Raw genomic sequence first — 19782 nt, 5'->3', positions numbered from 1 at the left:
TAGATTTACACAGCATAGTGTGTGTGTATGCTTGTATGTGTGCGTGTGTGTGTGTTTCTGACTGCACCTGTCAAGTACAACATATTGACATTACTGAACTTGGATGTGAAAACCTCCACCCATGCCATACTTTTTGTCAATCTTACCAACACCATACCTCTAAACAAATGATGGGGCAACATCGTATATCCTTTTGTTGTTTAGTTGCTGACTTCTTTCTTTTTTCTTTTTCTATTTTTTTTTTAGCATTTGAGAAACAAGAAAATATACATCTTTAAAAACTTCACTAAATGTATGCCCTCAAAATGGCCTTTTATTCTCAGTTAGCAGACATTTTCTTCCAAAAGAAAGAAAAGTAAGTAGTTCTCCTCCTACCTATAACTTTCATCAGTAAACACAGTAACGCAAACTTCTTTACATCTTAATAATTGCCAGCCTAGATTAACAAGCTGCTAATGTTTTGATTTACAAATTGGAGGCCCATTTGGTTTGCCTGGCCTTCAAGAAGATTGAGCTGTCTCCTCTATTCCCTGCAACTAAGTAAATGACTGTTTATTCATTCTCTTGATTAGAAGGCTGCCCTCCAGCCAGATAAAAGAGGTTCCATAATAAATGTGAGACTCTCATGTTTTGTTTTGCTTTCTGGATTTAGTACTAAACATTAAAAGGAATTGGAGATTGATTTTTGTTCGGGGACCAGTGCCAGATAAAACAAGGCGTGAGCGAGCAGGCTGGTTTGTAGACATGAGCTCCTTTATAATGAGGAGAGGGTTTGAGTTTTAATGTAACAGCAACTGAGTTACTCCAGGTGTGTGTGATGGGGTGTGTGTGTGTGCATGTCTGTGTGTGTGTGTGTTTTCCCATCTCAGCAGGACTTCTTCATTCATTCTCTCTGATATTCTGTTGGTAGCTGTTGCTGTCAAAGATCAAAACTAAATGCATCTCACCCACTTCTTTAGTCATGGAAACCAAAAACTTCAGTTGAATTTTCTTTTCATTGAGACCAATTCTACAGGAATACACTGGGGATTAAAACACACACACACACACACACACACACACACACACACAGCCACGCAGAGGATGAAATAAAAGTGACTTCCATAGATACATTATTTATGGGCAAACTCCCACTTTTTCTTTTCTTTTTCTCTCCCCCTCCCACCTTTTGGAGGGCTGTAGGGTTCCCTTTGCTTCAGAACTCTGTCATTTGGCATTGCCTCACAAATCAATTTCTTCCAATTCATATCCTCTCCTCTTGCCTTGGGGACGATCCTGTGTCTCCTTTGACTTGCAATGGAGCTGCTCTGCTTTCTGAGTTGCTGACAAATTGGCCAATAACTGGAGTAATGGATGCAGCAGTCTCTTGCCTCCCTCTAGCAATTTACATATCAGGGCTAAAGTGTCTCCTCTTTAGAATCCAGGGCTCAGAGGAGTACCCGGTTGCAGCTACTAATGGAGCTGCTAGTCCAAGTGCCTAATGTCCATGGATCCATAAATAAAATTATCTCAGTTGCTAAGTGTACGTGCTGCACTTTGATCCACAGAAACAAGAAAGGAGTGGGATAGACTGAGAAGGGGTAAAAAGAAGAGGTGATAATGTAACTGAGAATTGATATTTGGGTGTGTCGGGGGAAGAGGGAGAATCTCCCTCTGCCCTTTCCCTTAAGGTTCTTCTGGCTGGCCAAATAATCAACAAGACAGATTAGCAGGAGAAAATAATACCAAGTTTAATAACATGTATACATGGGAGACGCTCAGAAATGAGCAACTCGTCCCTCTGTCTAAGCTGCTTGCTTAAGTATTGCAGCTAAATGCGAAGGAACGTGTTGGGGGTGGGTAGTGGCCTGGGACTTCAGAGGGCAGAAGGACAATTCTTTTCAGAGTCATCTATTGATAATTTGGTCAGGGAGAGATAGAGTTTTTTTGATAAAAGGGGCTTGGTGACCCTCCCATTGTAACACCTATTTTACGTTATCTTTATAGCCATCGTGATAGAAGATCTGTTCCAGGAATGAGCCACCATGTCAGATTCTTTAGGCAGTTAGTGGGGGAGGTCAAATGTCCTTATTGTCTTCAGCTGGAAATAATCCGCAAACCAGAGTGGTGCTTCGTGGGGCAGCTTGCCCTGAACACCATCAGGTGCATACTCTCCTCTATTCCTAAGCAGTGGACTCCAACTGGATGCACCATTATGAGTTGTGATGTTAAAAGCTGATGTTGTAAGCTTTATGATAAAATAAACATGAAAACATGGATGAAAGGAGTGTTCAGTGTTGTAAGGACGATTTGCTATTTTCTTTTATTTGTCAATTCAGCCAATCTTGTAAAGAAGTTTGGTTTGTTTTTAGCACAAGGGAAATCGATGTCCACATTTTTCACCTCACTTGCAGGAATCCATCTCCAAACCTCCCAAAACTAGTACTTTTGTCATATTTTCTCTTGACTCATAGGAAAATGGTCTGATGTTTTACTTAGATTACTGAAAACACACTAGCCATGATCTAACTCTGGTGTAACATGTCTCTAGAGACAGGAAAATTCTTAAAGTAGGAATCAGTCACTTATTTATTCATTCATTTGTTCATAGCTTAAGAGAAAACAGAGATGAAGTGGTGGGGCATGGTGGACACTAATGGGATTATTTTCCTTTGTTTTCATTTCCATTTTTTAAAATGGGCAGTGTCCACATTGTTGTACAGCAGTACCATAATGTATGCATCTCAAGTTATTCCATTAATTTCATGTCTCATGTCTTATTATTTTATTACAGACATTTATGACCAGCTCTCCTGAAGGCCAGGATTCATTCACTTCTTTACTCATTTCATAAATATTTATGGAATTTCTACTGTGTTCTTAATGTTATGAACAGGACTAAGGTTACAGTGGGTAACAAAAGGACAGCACCCCTGCTCCAAAGGAGGTAACTTGGAACCAGTGTGATAATACCTGAGAGCATCTCAAATTATTCAGAGCAATGCCAGGAATCAGAAATCCAAAGATGAATGAAACTCACGTCCTGCCATGATTGTTAACAGTAGTGCACATATACAGATACGTAAAGAAGTAATTACTTAAAAATAAAAGCTTTGAGCCATAATCGCAAGGTATGTTAAGAAAACATTTAACCCAGATTTTCCTATTTTTCCTGTATGCCTAATCCAGCTTGTATATTTATTTTCCCTAAGTTTTTCTTCCCCTTTCCTTTCCAAGATCTTTGTCTTATGGAAACACACATACTGATAACCCAAATGATCCCATTTTACTAATTCTTTGCAAATTGTCACTTTAATCCTTTTGCATAAACTGTTAAACTTATTAATGTCTCCTAATTAATAAATTATAGGGACAGGTTTATTAGTATATTATTCCTGAAATTTTATGAGGCTGTTATATGATGAAAATAACTTTTTTCCTTTATTTTTATTTATTTATTTTTATTATTTATATATTATTTATAATATATAAAATATTTAAATATTTTATATACTATATAAAATATATAAATATTTATATATTATTTATAATATATAAAATATTTAAATATTTTATATACTATTTATAATATATAAATATTTTATATATTATTTATAATATATAATATATATAAATATTTTATATATTATTTATTTATTTTTCTTTATTGTTGAATCCCCTTTCCCTGCTCAATCCAGTAGCTAGTGGGCCTATTAGAAGACATTCTATAGTATATGATTATTTTCTAACAACCTCAGAGGAGTTTCCTTAGGGTTGAAAATATTAGAACTCTCAGGAAGTTATCCTCTTTTTAAAATACTAGCCAAAATGCCTTCTTCTGGAAAGTTCTACTTAGGTTTCCATGTCATATTCTTATCAGTATCTTTCTTTTTACAAATTAAAAAAATATGTTATAAAAAGTAAACACAATTCTATTGGATCAAATTGATTTCCTTTTTTTTTTTTTTTTGGATGTGGTCTGTCTTTTGGCATGCAGTGATGTTTTAGAAAGCTTGGGGGAAATGAGATTTACATACTTTTTCTCAAAATTTGTTCCCATCAGGAAAATTGTCACTGGGATGAATCTCCTCTATGAAATAGTGAGTTATAATTCTCTGGGGAAAAACATATTATATATACATGTGTGTCACTGTGAATAAGGCATGATTCACACTCATTAATGGAAATCATCGAAGGCCAGTAAAAATCTTTTACTAACAAATGTGCTATAGAGACTTTTTTAAAATATCTATTTCTCTGCAGTCTCCAGTGATATGTGATTTCTTGCTTATCTCCTCGTAACTTTTTCTTGCCATGACATAGAAACTTAGACTATACGTGTTGATTTGATTTGTTTTATGTTTTTAAGCCCCTTACTCAGTTAAATGTAAGAAATCGAATCTTGAAAGAAAAAAATATAGAGTGAAGGTAGAAGAGGAGGAAAAGAGAGAAGATCCTAGGAGAGCAAGATATTTCAACTTAAGTTTAAATTGTGACACAGCGTTTATAGAACAGTGTAGTTGTGGCCCTATGTGAAGCTTAGACTGAGTTTCTACAAACAAGGGCTCTCAATTTTCAGCTAAAGGAAAGAGGACATGGTTGGTGCCTGGCCCTGGGAAGACACATTGGAATTTTTTTCCTGAGGAGAGAAGAATTAGTGACAAACCCTAATGTAGTTCTGCTGATGATGTGTCAACCCTGCTCTGTAATGGCAGCAGAGGCAGCCAGGAGGCGTCTTGTCAAAGGAGTGAGAGAATGTGAGCAGATTCATATCTCATCACTGAGAAACCTGGAGATGTCTCTCATGGCAGAGCTGGGGCACACGTGCTGGAGGGCCCAGATCAGCTAGTGTCGTAGTAAGTGACTAAAAACACATTCTCTATTGATTTAATATGAACCATGTGTTCCCATAGGTTGGAAGTCCTAGAATATATGAGAAAATAAGACTGTGTATTGTCAAGTGCTGAATTCTATGGCGCAGATATAGTTATTGGTTTAATGAAATGACCAGCTGGCATTTTGACACTCTATTATCCGGTGGATACCAAATAAACTTGTCACCCTCTCTTCCCTTTGTCTCTTAGCCATCTCTACATAGACTTGAGGTTTCCCTTTTAAATAAGGGACAAGAGTCATGGTGTGACTCCTAGTCTATGCTATTCTTAGAATAACAGGATGACAACACTTGTGACAAAGGTACATTGTAGAAAATGACTTGATATATTGTATCCCAACTAATAATCCACAATGAGGATCTGAGGGTGATTATTTACTGTTGTTATTGTTGCTATTTTCTCAAGGAACATAAACCTTCAGTTATTAAGATCATGAAAGCTGCATAAATAAATTTTTCCCCGTTAAAAATAAGAGAAAGGTACATATTTTTAAAATAATCATGGACCTACAATTCTTATATGTCACTAAACTATAAAACTTCTTCCAGAAGGAGGGAATTTCAACATTCTTACTAGAGCGCCTGGCCACTTAGTTCTTTGCTACCCTTAATTAATAATCAAGAGAATGGAACCATTTGTGGAGATACCATGTAACACATTCATGGGGATGACTAAACAGAACCAAAACCGTTTCAATGACTGTGCTTCTCTCAAGCACACTTCCTAGTTTTCAGCTTTGGTTTTCAGAGGCGAACCACATTTGGAAAGCTGGTGACCATTTAGTTTTATATATGGGTATATAAATCCCCAAAGAACTGTTATGTTTAATTGTTATTGCAGATTGTATTTTATAGTTGCCCAAGGTTGTGTTAAAGAGGGTGTTTTTGCTTTTTCACTTGGGTATGTTATCTGAAATATGTTATTTTACTGATTCACAAACGTCTCACAAGCTGAATTTTACTAACCATGTCCCCAGTAAACCATATTCCTTATCAGGCTTCATTATAGGTTCAAGTTCTGGGCCAGAGATCTGGCTAAAACTGAGGTAGGAGAAATATCTATTAAATTACTTGGTTTTTGTAACCTTGAGTTATATCTTATATGAATACCTACTCCCTTTTATTTGACTAGCTCCTGTAGATTGTCCAAACAACAAACTCAGTTTTTGTGATGTTAAAAATATAGTGATTTAACTCTTTCCTTCATAAGCTTGGATTAGAGAAGCTAAGCTATGAAAATATATTACTATATATATATAGAGAGAGAGTGAGATAGAGACAGAGATGTATATCTCATATATATCTCATACCAAATTCATCTGATAAAGAAGAAATGATCACGGCATATATTAGTTAATACATACTTCCTCTGTTTATAAAGTTCTTGATAATTCACATAGGCCTTTGAAATATACTATCACAGATGGTCTATATAACAATTCTATGAGATATAAATAGGGCCTAAATCTTTATCTTCATTTTACACTTGATAGAAAAAAGATTCAGAGAGAAGAGGTAATCGTCCTGTAGATAAAAGATTAGTAAAAGATGAGACTCAAGGACAAATACTGGCCTTCTGACTCCTCATCAGAAAATTTTCATATTCATAAGCTGTCGAGTCAGGAATCTTGGCAAACGTGTGATCTCTGTCCTTTGTAAGGCTACACAGTGTACATTTAAGAAGCTTTGAGATAAACTTGACAAAGTCGCAAGGTAAACTTTATAATTCCTGCAGCTTTATTTTGTGAAATTTCATCGAGACTTGTAATTCACTTCTGCGGAGTGAGAAGTACTTGCAATCACACTTAGTGCTTTCTACAAATGAAATACAAAATGGTTAATAAACTTAAAGGTGGCCACATTGAGTCTATTGCACCGTCAAGCTGAGTGGGCATAAAGGGCTAAATTACAATGATATATTCCAATACAATGGATACATCATTTGTGGTACGTAATATTCTATCACTACCCAGAATTCCCAGTCACCAAAAATACCAGCACAATTTAGGTGCATAAATTTGTGTAAATTATATGAAAAATGGAATTTAAACACAAAAAGAGGAGACATCTAGGAATAGTGCCAGGACAAAACTGTTCATATTCATGATTATGATAACACAATAATGAGATATCTGCAATACAACCTGGAAACCACGGAGAATTTATACCCTTGGTCTCCAACAGAGTCACTCTATTTCCAAGACTTAGGGATTCTATCCACACTTTCTTTTGCTCCTACAAGTCTCCCCCTAGTTTAGGAACTTGTCCACGTCTTATCAGCACTCTGACACTTTTTCGTACAGTCCAAGCCCTGTCCATTCAATCCAACCTGCATTCAGCTGCATATTTCTCAGATAAATATTTTTATCTCATCAGTCCCTAGCAATTGACCCTCTTTACTGCTTATTAACAAATGAATTACTTCCAAAATTTTTTCATGTCACATAGAAAATTATATTTATACAACGTGTTGGGGTAAATGGAGGACATTGGATGTGTCTATACGGGGCTTGGTGGACAAATGCATTCTTTCCATTTTACGTAAGTAAAAGAAACACAGAATAAAAGGACTATGGGAGATATTAAATTATGAAGTTATATAAAATTTCCAATAGGGTAGTCTCAAAATTTTAAATAAAAAACTTAAGTTCACTTCTGTGAACATTTTTTTTTCAGATTTTAACCTGAAAATTGATCAAGATTTTTACTGATTTCTCCAATTTTTTTAATATCTTCTTCAACAAGAAATTTTATTCACACATATATGTCGTAGCAAATGGCAAAAGATAATTTATTATTTTTGTGCCACTTGAAAGAAATTTATCTGTAAGCATTAACAAAATTTCAGAACAGTCAGTCTCTAATTCATACTCCAAATGTGTATTGATTCTTTAAATCTATCACTCTTCCTTTTATGTTATTGACAAAGAAAATGTTGAAATTTCTTATGGTAATGAAAATAGATTTAAAAGGCAAACAATTTCATATCTTGAATTTCAAAATATTGACAGAATATTTTCTATTAATTTTTATAATTATTCTGTATGATTCAAGTTAAAAGACTAACTAAACAATACCAGTGAATATTTTAACCATACTCTCCCAAAGTTAGGTTTTGTTTAAAATACGTGAACTATATCAATATATAGTAATGTATTTCATGTAGTTTTTGCAGTTAAAAAAATACATTTACTCAAGGTGTTCAAAAGTTTCATTTCAATTAACTGCTTTGGGAAACCAGCAATTATTCTTCAACAATCTGCAAAATGATAATTATCCACAATAATTACAAATAATTACACACACATTTTTAAAAAACATTTTTTAGCTCATAAACTTTTGACAAATTTTTTTGCACAGCGAAAGCACTTCACATGAAGAAAAAGATGGTGATATTCTTATCCTAGTTATTTGCGTAAAGCTGAGAAATATAGTGACCTGAATTTTATTAGAATCACTATCTTTTAATATCATTTAATATAGATCCAAATCTACAAGAGATCATAATACATATGGTCTTCTCTGTGAATTAAACAATGTATTATTTAAACCCCAGACTTCTCAGAGTAAGTATTAATTAATGTGACCATATAATTTATTTTTTGTAGCAAGACATTTTTGTGGGTACATGGGTGTTATTAACAATTAGGCTATGGCAAGAAGTATAAACAAGAAGTACCTTGGGTCAATTTAGTATTAATTTGCTACTATAACTAATGTTTACTAATATGGCTAATATTACTAATATTAAATTACTAAATCCTCATAACAGTCTATGATGGAAGACATACTGCTCTCTTCACTTTAAAAATTAAAGTGCTAGAGCAAAGAGTGTTTAAGTAGTTTGCTGTAGATTAAACAACAAATGAATGGCAGAGTCAAGGTCTGCCCCATGCAACGCTGAGATTTGGGTGCATTGATACGGGTCTTGCGGTGACGCTTAACTTTATGAATTCCTGCCTATGTACATACACGCATATAGTAATATCATCTTTTCATACAGTCTTGTTTTAAAAAATATTTATTTCCACTTGAATATTTGTTCTAAGTAGTTTATTTTGACATTTCCATGAAGAAAAAACAACGTTCTTCCAAGCATTTCTCTTCGTGGTTTCTAACCAATGCAAGGTTTTCTTTTTGTCTTCTGAATCAACATGGTCTTTATTCGTTGGACATATCAGCAATGCATTATTCCAAATAGTGTCTTTTCTATTGCTTTGCTTCATTGGTCCCAAACACTAGCTTGGGATATTAGTTTATGCAAGGTAGTAAAATAAGCCTCTGTAACGTGTGAAGAATTTTGGATTTTGCAATTACTTGTGTGATCTCGTGACTAGCTACTTTAGTGTGATCTCATACTGCTGAAACTAATCTCATGAGGGTAATTTGTTTCTTATTTTGTACTTGCAGACACTTAAAAGTGAAAAACTCTTTTTTGCCCCATGTAGACATTTTTTTTACAAGGCGTCGGTGTAGATAACTTAGCAATATTGTTTATTTTAAAAATATAACTATAAAAGGTTTAGGCTGAGGTAGAGAATTACAGGGAAATATGAATGCAAATATAAGATAATCTTCATTGTATTACCTAACTAATAATAAACTTTTGAGACTATTCTATCTTATGTTAGATAACTTTATGGTTTCAATCAACTAGTTACCTGTGTTGGTACTAAAATAAGAATTTATGATAATATTTAAAATATGTATATACTTAAGGGAGTTACTGGCCTTTATGGCCTCAGAACATTGACTTTTCAACATATGTATGTGGCAAATGTCTTTGGTACCTCATATCACATCCTTGTGGCACAATTTTGAGTCCGGCCACAACTGCGCAAGACAGTTCCATGGGGAACTCAGATATAGCTCACTCAGGAAGGGTCACTCCTCAAACACAACATGCTCTCTTTCACCTTTCTGCCTCAGAGCCTTCTCCAAAACAAAGAAAATCATCTACAGTCATGCCCTGCATAACGATGTTTTGATCAATGATGGACCTCACATATGACAGTGGTCCTGTAAGATTGGTACCATATAGCCTAGGTATATAGTAGGCTATACCATCTAGGTTTGTGTAAGTACACTCCATGATGTCCCCACAACAATGAAATTGTCTAAATACACATTTCTCAGAATGTATCCCTGTCATTAACTGGTGACTGTAATTCCATCCTAGGTACACTGGGACAGAGCGGGAGAATTAACGCTATCTAGGGGTCACCAACAACTAGCGGGGATTGGTAGTGGGTGGAGAGATGCCCCAGTCACGCTTTTCTAGACAGGCAAGTCTAAGAGGCCTCTTGTGGGCTGCTCAGTACATCCTGGAGGAGCCTCATCCTGTAGCCCACAGAAGCAATTGGAACAACTCGACTTCATACTGGCTTGTCTCCCTCCCTACGTAACTCTCTACACTCCCTCATTCCTGCCTCCTCGAATCACTTCCTTGACAAACCACATGCTCTGCACTCCCTGTTTGAAACACTGCTTTTCTGGAAAATGTACAAAATAAAAATATGATTTATATGCATTAATGATCAAAATGTTTTAATAATCAATTTTTGAATTCTGAAATATCCAAGTTCTCTCCCTTGAAATATTTGATTGCATTTTACAGTCATTTCTTTTAAAATATAAAAATAATTTTCCTAAAAACAATAATTCATTTTGAAATTTCATCAAAAATCAATATTTGCCTAATTTTTAACATTGCATACCAAAGATAGTTGATAAAGACAGATGAGGAGTGGGGAGAGGGAGCAAGAAAGGAAATAAAAACAATTTAGACAATAATGACTATCTTATAACACACCTGTAATTCACTCATAGATCACAGCTGTGTTACAGGTTTTGAGAGGTTCTAACCAAAAGCAAAGAACCATGCCCCAAACCCCACTCTCTCTCTACTCCCATGAATACACTCGTTTTCCCAACCTGGTCCTAAACATCTCTTATTATTTTATGTATTAGGCCTTTCTTTTCAATTAAACCTATGGTTTTGAAATTTCATATCTATTTTCCTACCAATCTTCCTTCTTCCCTTCCTTCCCTTCTTCCTTCCTTTCTTTATTTCATTTGGGATCTTCTAATACACTTACCTTCTCATGATAAAATTTTCCTTCTTCCTGCCTGTCAATTCAAACCTAAAACATCTTTCAAATCCCAACTTAGAAATGATCTTCAAAATACTTTATCTCACCAAAGTTGTAAACTAATTTGAAACTGTTTTGTATAATGTATTACTACGGTATTTAAAAATTAGATATTTAAAGTTAAGCATTTGCTATATCAAAGCAATGTGCTACATGCATTATAAAAACGTCACTTATTTGTTCTTTATAAAACACTAGAGGGAAGTAATACTACTTTTATCCTTCAGAATGTTATATATCCTCTTCTAGTCTACATAGCTAGTTAGTGACAGACCAGCATTTGCCTCCACATTTATCTTACACTCGTATCCATCTGTACACATTATGGGGGCGAGGTGGAGGAAGGTCATTGCTAACTCTGAAATTTATATTAATATAATTGAGAACATAGAAAAGATTGTATGTAATGTATACATAAATTTTTATACAAAAATTAAGATAAAAAATTGTAAAACTAATACTAAAATTAAATATGAGCATATTTCTAATTCTGTAGTATCTGTGTTCATTCCTTCCCCAGTCCATGTATCTAACACTAACCCCACCATATTGTTTAGTTCTGCTTGAATTGAGCTTTACACAAATGAAATTAAATTGTAGTTAATCTTCTGTAACATTATTTTTCTATTTGATGCTTTTTAAAAATATCTATATGTTTTTACATATAGCTCTAGTTTATTTATTTTCACTGCTTTAAAATATTTCATTGAGTGAATTACTATAATTTATTAATCAACATTATTTTTGATGGCCATTTGTTTTTCTTTCTTTAGTTTTTTTTTTTTTAATTATAACAGTGCTTCTAAGAACATTATTTTCCATGTGTCCTATTACATATGGATGGTTTCCTCTACAGCAAAGTACAATTGCCGCTTACACACATGTTCAAATTTACTAGCTAATTCTTGCTTTTCAGTAAATAAAAATACAATCATATAAATGTACAATAAAACAGAATCGCATAAATGTGATAATTTATAAATGTGATAATTTCCTATTGCCAACAGGGTAAAATCCAGGATCTTTACCTTAGAATTCAAATCTCTTGATTATTTGACCCCAACCTACTTTTCTATAACAGATAATGTGTATTTCAGGTAAATCAAACTGTTCACAATTATACAATTATGCCCTTAAAATTTTTTAGCTGTACGTCTTTCTCTTCAGGTAGTTGAGGTCTGTCTGAAGAAAAAGCAAACAAAACAATAACATGCAGGTATTGGAACATTTTGATGCATATCTGGTGGTTTCCATATTCTCTTCCCTTGCTGACATACCAAGTCAAGTATATTCATATATGTTTAAGTAATCTTTAATTCTATGCATTTGCAATATTCTCAAAATAATAAAACTTGAGTGGAGGGCAATGCCAGGAAATCTGCAGTATAATATCTATACTAAAGCCAATACTAATATCCTCAATCACATTCTACCTTGATTGATTGATTGATCGATTGATTGATTTGAATAGAAAGCAGGCAAAGTAAGTGAAGGATCTAGTTAATGACCACTGGTCCCAAGATATGTTCATAGTCCTCATTCCACATAATATAAGTATTCCAGGAGTAGTCAATCTACTTACTTTAATTTCATTGTTTTATCTAAGTGAAAAGTAGTAAGAGAAAATAGAATAAAAACTTATTTCAACAATTATTGAGTTTGAATATTTTTCACTTTTTGGCCTGCTATTATTGATTCTTTCTTTTGTTATTATCACATTTGATTTCAAATTAGATTGCTTTAAGGGGTGCAACATTTCAATACTCCTGATTTCAGGATTTAATATTTTACTTTCATCACTTCATTTTCTTATTAAATTACTTCCCTGGAAATCAGAAAAAAATTATATTTCTAATCATCAAAATAATATGAGACTATTTAAAGTAACTGGCACTAATATCACAGTTGGCATTCATATTAATGATTGGCATATGTAGCTACAACAAGCATCTGTTTAAGATTTGTTTTTTAATTAATAAAGTCAAGAAATTGAAATAATTAGCTAAATTGTAGCAAGTTAAATACCTACTGCAATTTACAAAATGACAACATGAACAGCTTTTTCCTGATGCTTTAAATTTAGCAAATTTGATAACACTTTTTATGTACCCATAACTTCTGACAATTTGTAGATCTTTAGTTTGATTTTTTCCCCTCAATTTATAATTGTGGTTTAATTTACTCTAAGGATGCTTATCTAATATGCTAGTTTGGGGGCCGGCCCCGTGACGTAGTGGTTAAGTGTGCGCATTCCACTGTTGGCAGCCTGGGTTCGGATCCCGGGCACGCACCGACGCACCGCTTGTCAGGCCATGCTGTGGCGGTGTCCCATGTAAAGTGGAAGAAGATAGGCACAGATGTTAGCCCAGGGCCAATCTTCCTCAGCGAAAAGAGGAGGATTGACATGGATGTTAGCTCAGGGCTGATCTTCCTCACAAAATAAATAAATAAATAAATAATATGCTGGTTTTATGATTATGGACAGATACATTTAAGTGTTTAATACCTTTGAAGATAAACTCTGACTATGGTATAAACCGTGATTAAGACTGAGGGACCAATTAAAGGTAAATTTTTTAATACCAACATAATACTAAAAGAAAAAAAGAGAAGTTTTATTGAGTGTGAAATGTGATATCATTATCAATTCATTGTAATACAAGCTTCCCAAGATTATTTAACATTCTTGAGAACACATGTTATTTTCTGAAAACTATCTTCCTCATTGTAATAATTGTTTTTCATTTGAGCTTTTAATTTTAGAGTATCACCAAGAATATATGCAGAAAGGAAGCATAGAAGCATTTACTATTAAAGTTATTGGAAAGTTAATAAGGACAAACCTCTTAAAGAAACTTTCATCACACTTAAAAATTTATTCTGGGGGCCAGTCTGGTGGTGTAGTGGTTAAGTTTGCGTGCTCTGCTCTGGCGGCCTGGGGTTCGCAGGTTTGGATCCCAGGCAGGGACCCACCCACCGCTTATCAAGCTATGTGGCAGGCGTCCCACATACAAAGTAGAGGAAGATGGGCACGTATGTTAGCCTAGAGCCAATCTTGCTCAGCAAACACAGGAGGATTGGCAACAGATGTTAGTTCAGGGTTAATCTTCCTCACAAAAAAAAAAGAAAAGAAAAGAAAATTTATTCTGCATGCTGGACCTTAAACTTGTCCTTAATTCCCACTATCCCAAATAAATAAAACATTACATTTACAAACCAGATCAAAAAATAACATTTCAAAATATTTTGGAGAAAGTTGGGAACTTAAAATACCTTAAAAGTAAAGAAAAATCACATGTGAAAATTAGCATTTGAGGGTTCAAATAACCATAATCAATAAAGATTAAGAAAAACAAGAAGAAATGTCTATAACCTTCCAAAATACAAATATACAAATTTTAAACTACAAACATCCAAAATTTATTCCTATTTATTTCTTAAAATTCTTCCTATTTGTGTGAAGATCATGAGGGAAGACAAGCAGTATAAAGATGGAGGAAGAGGAAAGGCTCATTCAGGTGTGGAGATTCCATAATGCAACTCAGGTAAGAAGCATGGAGATACTATGGCATTCAAAGAAGAGTTATAAGATAGGAAGCCTCATCAGATGCATAATTTGATGAAGCAACAGTGCAATGCATAAATTAAGACAGGGACAATGGCACGTAGTCCTTTGTCAAATGTTCTAGGGAACTAGCTATTTAGAGTCCTAGATATGTGTACAAGCATTTCTGCCTTTACATAGGCATATCATTTACCCTCTTGTCTAGTGATAGAAAGGTTAGAGGCCAGTGTGACAAGTGTATAGCAGTAGTGATTGTACAGAAAGGCATCCTGAGTAAGAGACACAGATTAAAGCATTAGGAAACTACTCAGCAAATCAGGAGGAGACAGGAGGAGATAAAAAAAATAATAATAATAAATCTAAACTTTAAATTTTAGTAACATGTATTTTTGTTTTAATTTGTTTTCTCAGTAGAACTTCATTCTATCCAATTCCTTCCATTGGAAATGAACACACACACAGATACACTCACAGATTTTTAAAAAAATAATGCTCAGAGTATTTAGTGATGGTTAATAGACAGATTGACATCTTGAGAAAGAAGGAAAACAAACATTGTTAGAAGGGTAAAAAGTTCAAGCTCTTGGAGAATTCCAAGTTCCTAGAGCTTATTACGTATTTTATTATTATAATTTTTTCTTTGCATGACTGTGTTTGGGCCCCTCATAAGCTCAACAGTTTGAAAGAAAAAGATGTGAGCTGTAGTCAGACAGGAACACCTCCCCCCTCTTCATATCTCCACCCCAAATCCAACAATGCCTCACAAAAATATCAGCTCTCAGATTAAAACAGAATAACTTTTACGTTCAAAAATAACAAGTCTACGTCAGTGTGTCTACTATTAAAAATAATTTTAACTCACTTGAGAAAAACCATGGAAACATTTCAAATCTTGTTATTACTATCTTTGTGGCCTTCTTTTCTCTCTTTGATCTAGAATGGAAATCTGGCAAAGTGCTTACCGAAGATGTTGACACCAAGAAAAACAAACCTGTTATCACAAATGCTGCCTATTTGCAAGAAGATGTATTTCTTCACAGATGATATCATGAGATTTATATTTATATGTATGTTTTGCAATGACATTAAAATTTTCAACTTCTAACAGCTTATAGTTAGTTATTAATTTCAACTTCTTTTACCAGGGCAATTGGGATTCTTGAATACCGTGACCATTACTATCATCATTTAGAGCAGGAATTTGGATTAAAAACATTACAATCCACTTGTCTAAGGATATGAAATGCCTTTGGCGGTCAGCAAAAAGGTACTTACAAGTTCATAGGATTATATTAAGTATCTGCATTAGTACAGACAGTAAGGCACATTCTTCTGCTGCTAGAAACTGGCCCATAGAAATGTTCCCACATTTATCACAGAAGAAAGCCTCTAGGGTCAGTTGAAGAAGTGAGGAACTTTCAAAGGATGGATTTTATCATATAGATTCCAGCATTCACAGTTGGGGCCCACATTCCACAGTGAATTCTTCCATTGAGTTTTCTACTTCTGCTTCCAGAAGAAACTTGAGATAAGAAACACATACATGCACATGCAAATGAAAGCTAATAATACAAAGGGATTATCTGAGTGTCCTCTAAACTTAAGGAGAATTTTTGGTGAAAATTAAAAAGTTTATTTTTGTATCTAAAATAGACATTTGCGATCGAATATGTGTTACATTTCAAGGACACAAATATATTAAGATGAGCAGCTATTATCTCTAATAAGAAAGACCCAAATGTTAAGTAGAAGGGAAAGACGTACCGAATCAGATATTGAGTCAAGTAACTGGTAAATTTATTTGCAAACAAATGTCATGTTATAATGATTTTAGGAAGGAGTTATGAGAAAAATAATAAAATTGCAAAGATGCCTAAGAAGTTTTGTTTCACTCATAAGTGGAAGATAAAAACAGTAACAACAACAAACATAGATACAGAGATTAGATTGGTGGTTACTAAAAGGGAAGGGGGGAAGGAGAAGGGGATAAAGGGTGATAGATCATATGTATTACGGCAAACTTGTATTAAGTTTCTACAAGAATAAGAGCTAGAACTGGGATTTGAAAGCAGGCATTCAGAGACCAAGGACTACACTGTTAGAAGAAAACTTTGAAAATTAACAGCTTTAAAGCATCTATTTCCATAATTGGCAAAATATATGTCTAGAAAATTCTAAGCAACCAACATTAAATTCACTTAATACTATATGAACAAAGATGCTCATTTATTGTACTCAACTCCAAAATGGTTTATATGTCCAAATATAGAATAGTGAAATAGATGTTGATATATGCAGTTATTACTAAGTCGCCATTAAAATAAAATTCACAAAGTTTTTATTACCATAGTATTGCATTTCCACTACAATTCTAATGGAAGAACTCAGAACAGAAAAATGAAAATACAACATTGTGTCAGCTATGCCACAAATGCACAGATAAGGAACTGGGAAGAAAATGTTTGTAATCTTGTCTTGATGGAGGCATATGAAGACGATTATTCCTTTATTTCTCTATATTCTCTATATATTTGGCAACAGTCATGTATTACTTACGTTATTAAAAAAAGCTAAATACGCTATTTCTAAGTTTTGTTTTAAAAATATCAAGAAACATTTTCGATTTCAGTGTTCTAAGAGAGGGTGTGCCACAAAAAGGAAAAGCCGCTTCTGGACCCATGAACTTGCTCAGCAGTTGACCAGTGTCAGGCTTGGATCAGCTACACTCAGAAGCTATCTGCATTTCAAGACAGAGAAAACTGAGGTTCAGAGAAACCAACTGGCACACTGGGATGTTCCGCAGATCAAATCAGATAGTGGATAAGAAAGGGCTTTAAAAACCCTAAAGGCCCGTAGAGATAAGGTATGACTGCATTCTGGTAAAGTGTGAAACCTGAAGTTGAATGAAATACTTGTGATCTAATGGCCCAGAAAAATCAATAGTATGTTATTTTAAGCTCTAGGCTTGATTTATTTCCTACTCAAAGAACAGCTTCAGGAAGGAAAGTTAAGTTTCCTGTCCTTGACGTTCCCCTGTTGAATAATGCGTAATGCCCTTTATTTCTTTGAAACACGATTTGAGATCAATGTATTAAAAGAATTCAGTTCAAAATATTATTACTATTACAGCATGACATATTCCAGCCTACAAGATTTTAGGAAATGACATATCCAAATTATTTAATGGTTCAAACTCTAACACTAAGCAGGCATATGATTTTCTTTCTTCAATTGGGTTAAATTCCTTCATGGTAGTATTTAATGTGATTCTGTTACAAATCCAGAGGATATTGGGTTGGGTGTTAAAAGTACAACTGAAAACTTTTAGTCAGTTTAAATGGTAAATATTAACTAGTTTAAAAGTTAAACAAGTACCAGAAAACACTCCATAAAAGAAGCTTAAGTCTGGGCAAAGCCATAGATAAAGAAGGAAAGATAGAAGACCAAGGTGGCCTGCATGGAGGAAGTGTTTTATTAACAAAAAGCAATGTCAATGGTCACGGCTAATAGAATATTTTGATTCTTTCCTACCATTGATCTTCTATTATGATCAAACCCCAGGGCCAGGAAATTAGGAGCATTTCTCTGAAAGACTCAATTACTATTAATTTAAATGCCTTTTATTTCTTGATATAAGCCAACCATGACAGTTGGCCCTATTTCATGTCTCATCTGTAGTAATTCTCACTTCTATGTCAAAACTACAACCACTATTTGTATTCTCAGTGGCAATTATTGCTTACATTACTTGGGGTTTGTTTGGTTCATGATTTTTACCGAGTTTGTTTATGTGACCGTTAACATAAAATGTGAATAATTTGCTATAGATATATTAGAAATCAGTTGTTAAAACAGTATTCTGAAAGATCAAGATATATTCTACAAGAGATCAGAATTTTAATGTCCCTTGAATGCCATAAAACTCTATTCTTTTCTTTTTAGTGAATGTGTACATTTTATTACTTTTACGGGTAAGGAAAACAGGACAGATGGCACAGAAATGGAACCTAGGCAAATTGCTTACAGTGAAACCAATTTTAATACCCTTGCTAATAAAGTTCTCTCTATACATATGGGCCTGATCTTTCCAGGAAAAAGGGAGTAATTCTTCATTTTGTCCAGGGAGTTTAACTCTTTCAATACCCCGGGGCACTATACGGTCCATTAAATTAGACTAAATAGCCCAAAAGAATTAACACACTTTCCAAGTCAAGTCTTTTATTTCTTTCTGCTGGGTAACATCAGGCCATTGATCATATTAGAAGGTCTAACCAACTCCCACAAGGCACTTTCCCTTATGTCAGAGCTAGCCAGGTGTGATGGTTTCCTTTCTTGAACTCCAATAAACTTTATAAGACCTATTCAACATCACTCAACTAAATCACATAATGACAAATTTATAACCCAATGGCGCTAAATGATCTAGTTGGTTGTCTCTACTCCTTGCTAACTAGATATTAAAAATAAAGCCAGCTAACCCAACATTCAACTAAAATTGTGTTACTTGGCCTTTATCATCCCAAAACAAGCGAAAAACTTTATGCCACACCGTATTTCCCTTAATTATGTCTTTGCCCAATTGGTCTTGTAAAATGGGGGAGCCAGTCAAGCTTTTTATCCCACCTCAGGGGGTCCAGAGAATAGGAAACCTGTCACTAATTCCTTTCACCTCACAGGCAAAACTCCTTTACCCAATTAACGAAGACCAGGTGTACCCTCCAGTGAGTCTGAGGAATGCAGAGAGCTCACAAACCCTGCATCCATATGGCAGAAAGGGAACCCAGTCTGCACCTGATTAGCAAGCTTTGCTGGGACTGCAAAAAAGTTGGTAAATGGACATATTTTTCCACATGAAAGCTGGGAAAGATCATGGATGCTGTATGTAAATCATGACTGTCCTGGCCAAACAATATTCAGAGCACTTTGTACATTAGCAAACCTATCCTTCATAGGAATCAGTTTATCAAGATAGACAAGTGGCAGCCACTCATGCAAATCAGCAACCACCAACATGTTAAGCTAGCATTTTGACCCAGGTTGTCTTTAACTTATGCCAATGATATATAAGTGTGTATGAATAATTGTTTTAAATTTTCAAGAGTGAGCATAAACATAATCAGACAAAATTAATGGTGGAAAAACAGTGGCATAGGGGTAAGAGAATAAAAATCCTAATTTGGAAATCAGTAATG

General features: G+C 34.4%; 1 long non-coding RNA gene across 2 annotated transcripts; it reads left to right on the top strand.

Moving 5' to 3' along the window:
- The first annotated feature begins 260 nt into the window (after positions 1 to 260).
- LOC131421000 (uncharacterized) lies at positions 261 to 15691 on the top strand. 2 transcript variants are annotated; one of them, XR_009223729.1, is made up of 4 exons: positions 261 to 355; positions 2774 to 2926; positions 14489 to 14570; positions 15528 to 15691. It is a non-coding gene; the product is annotated as an uncharacterized LOC131421000 (long non-coding RNA). The 2 variants fall into 2 exon arrangements; XR_009223728.1 differs by having other exon boundaries at positions 2774 to 3110.
- The last annotated feature ends 4091 nt before the right edge of the window (positions 15692 to 19782 follow it).

Source organism: Diceros bicornis, chromosome 24 (assembly GCF_020826845.1).
Source record: "Diceros bicornis minor isolate mBicDic1 chromosome 24, mDicBic1.mat.cur, whole genome shotgun sequence".
NCBI classification, from domain to species: Eukaryota; Metazoa; Chordata; class Mammalia; order Perissodactyla; family Rhinocerotidae; genus Diceros; species Diceros bicornis.
Note: the sequence above shows the minus strand (reverse complement) of the source record. Positions and strands in the feature narration are given on the sequence as shown.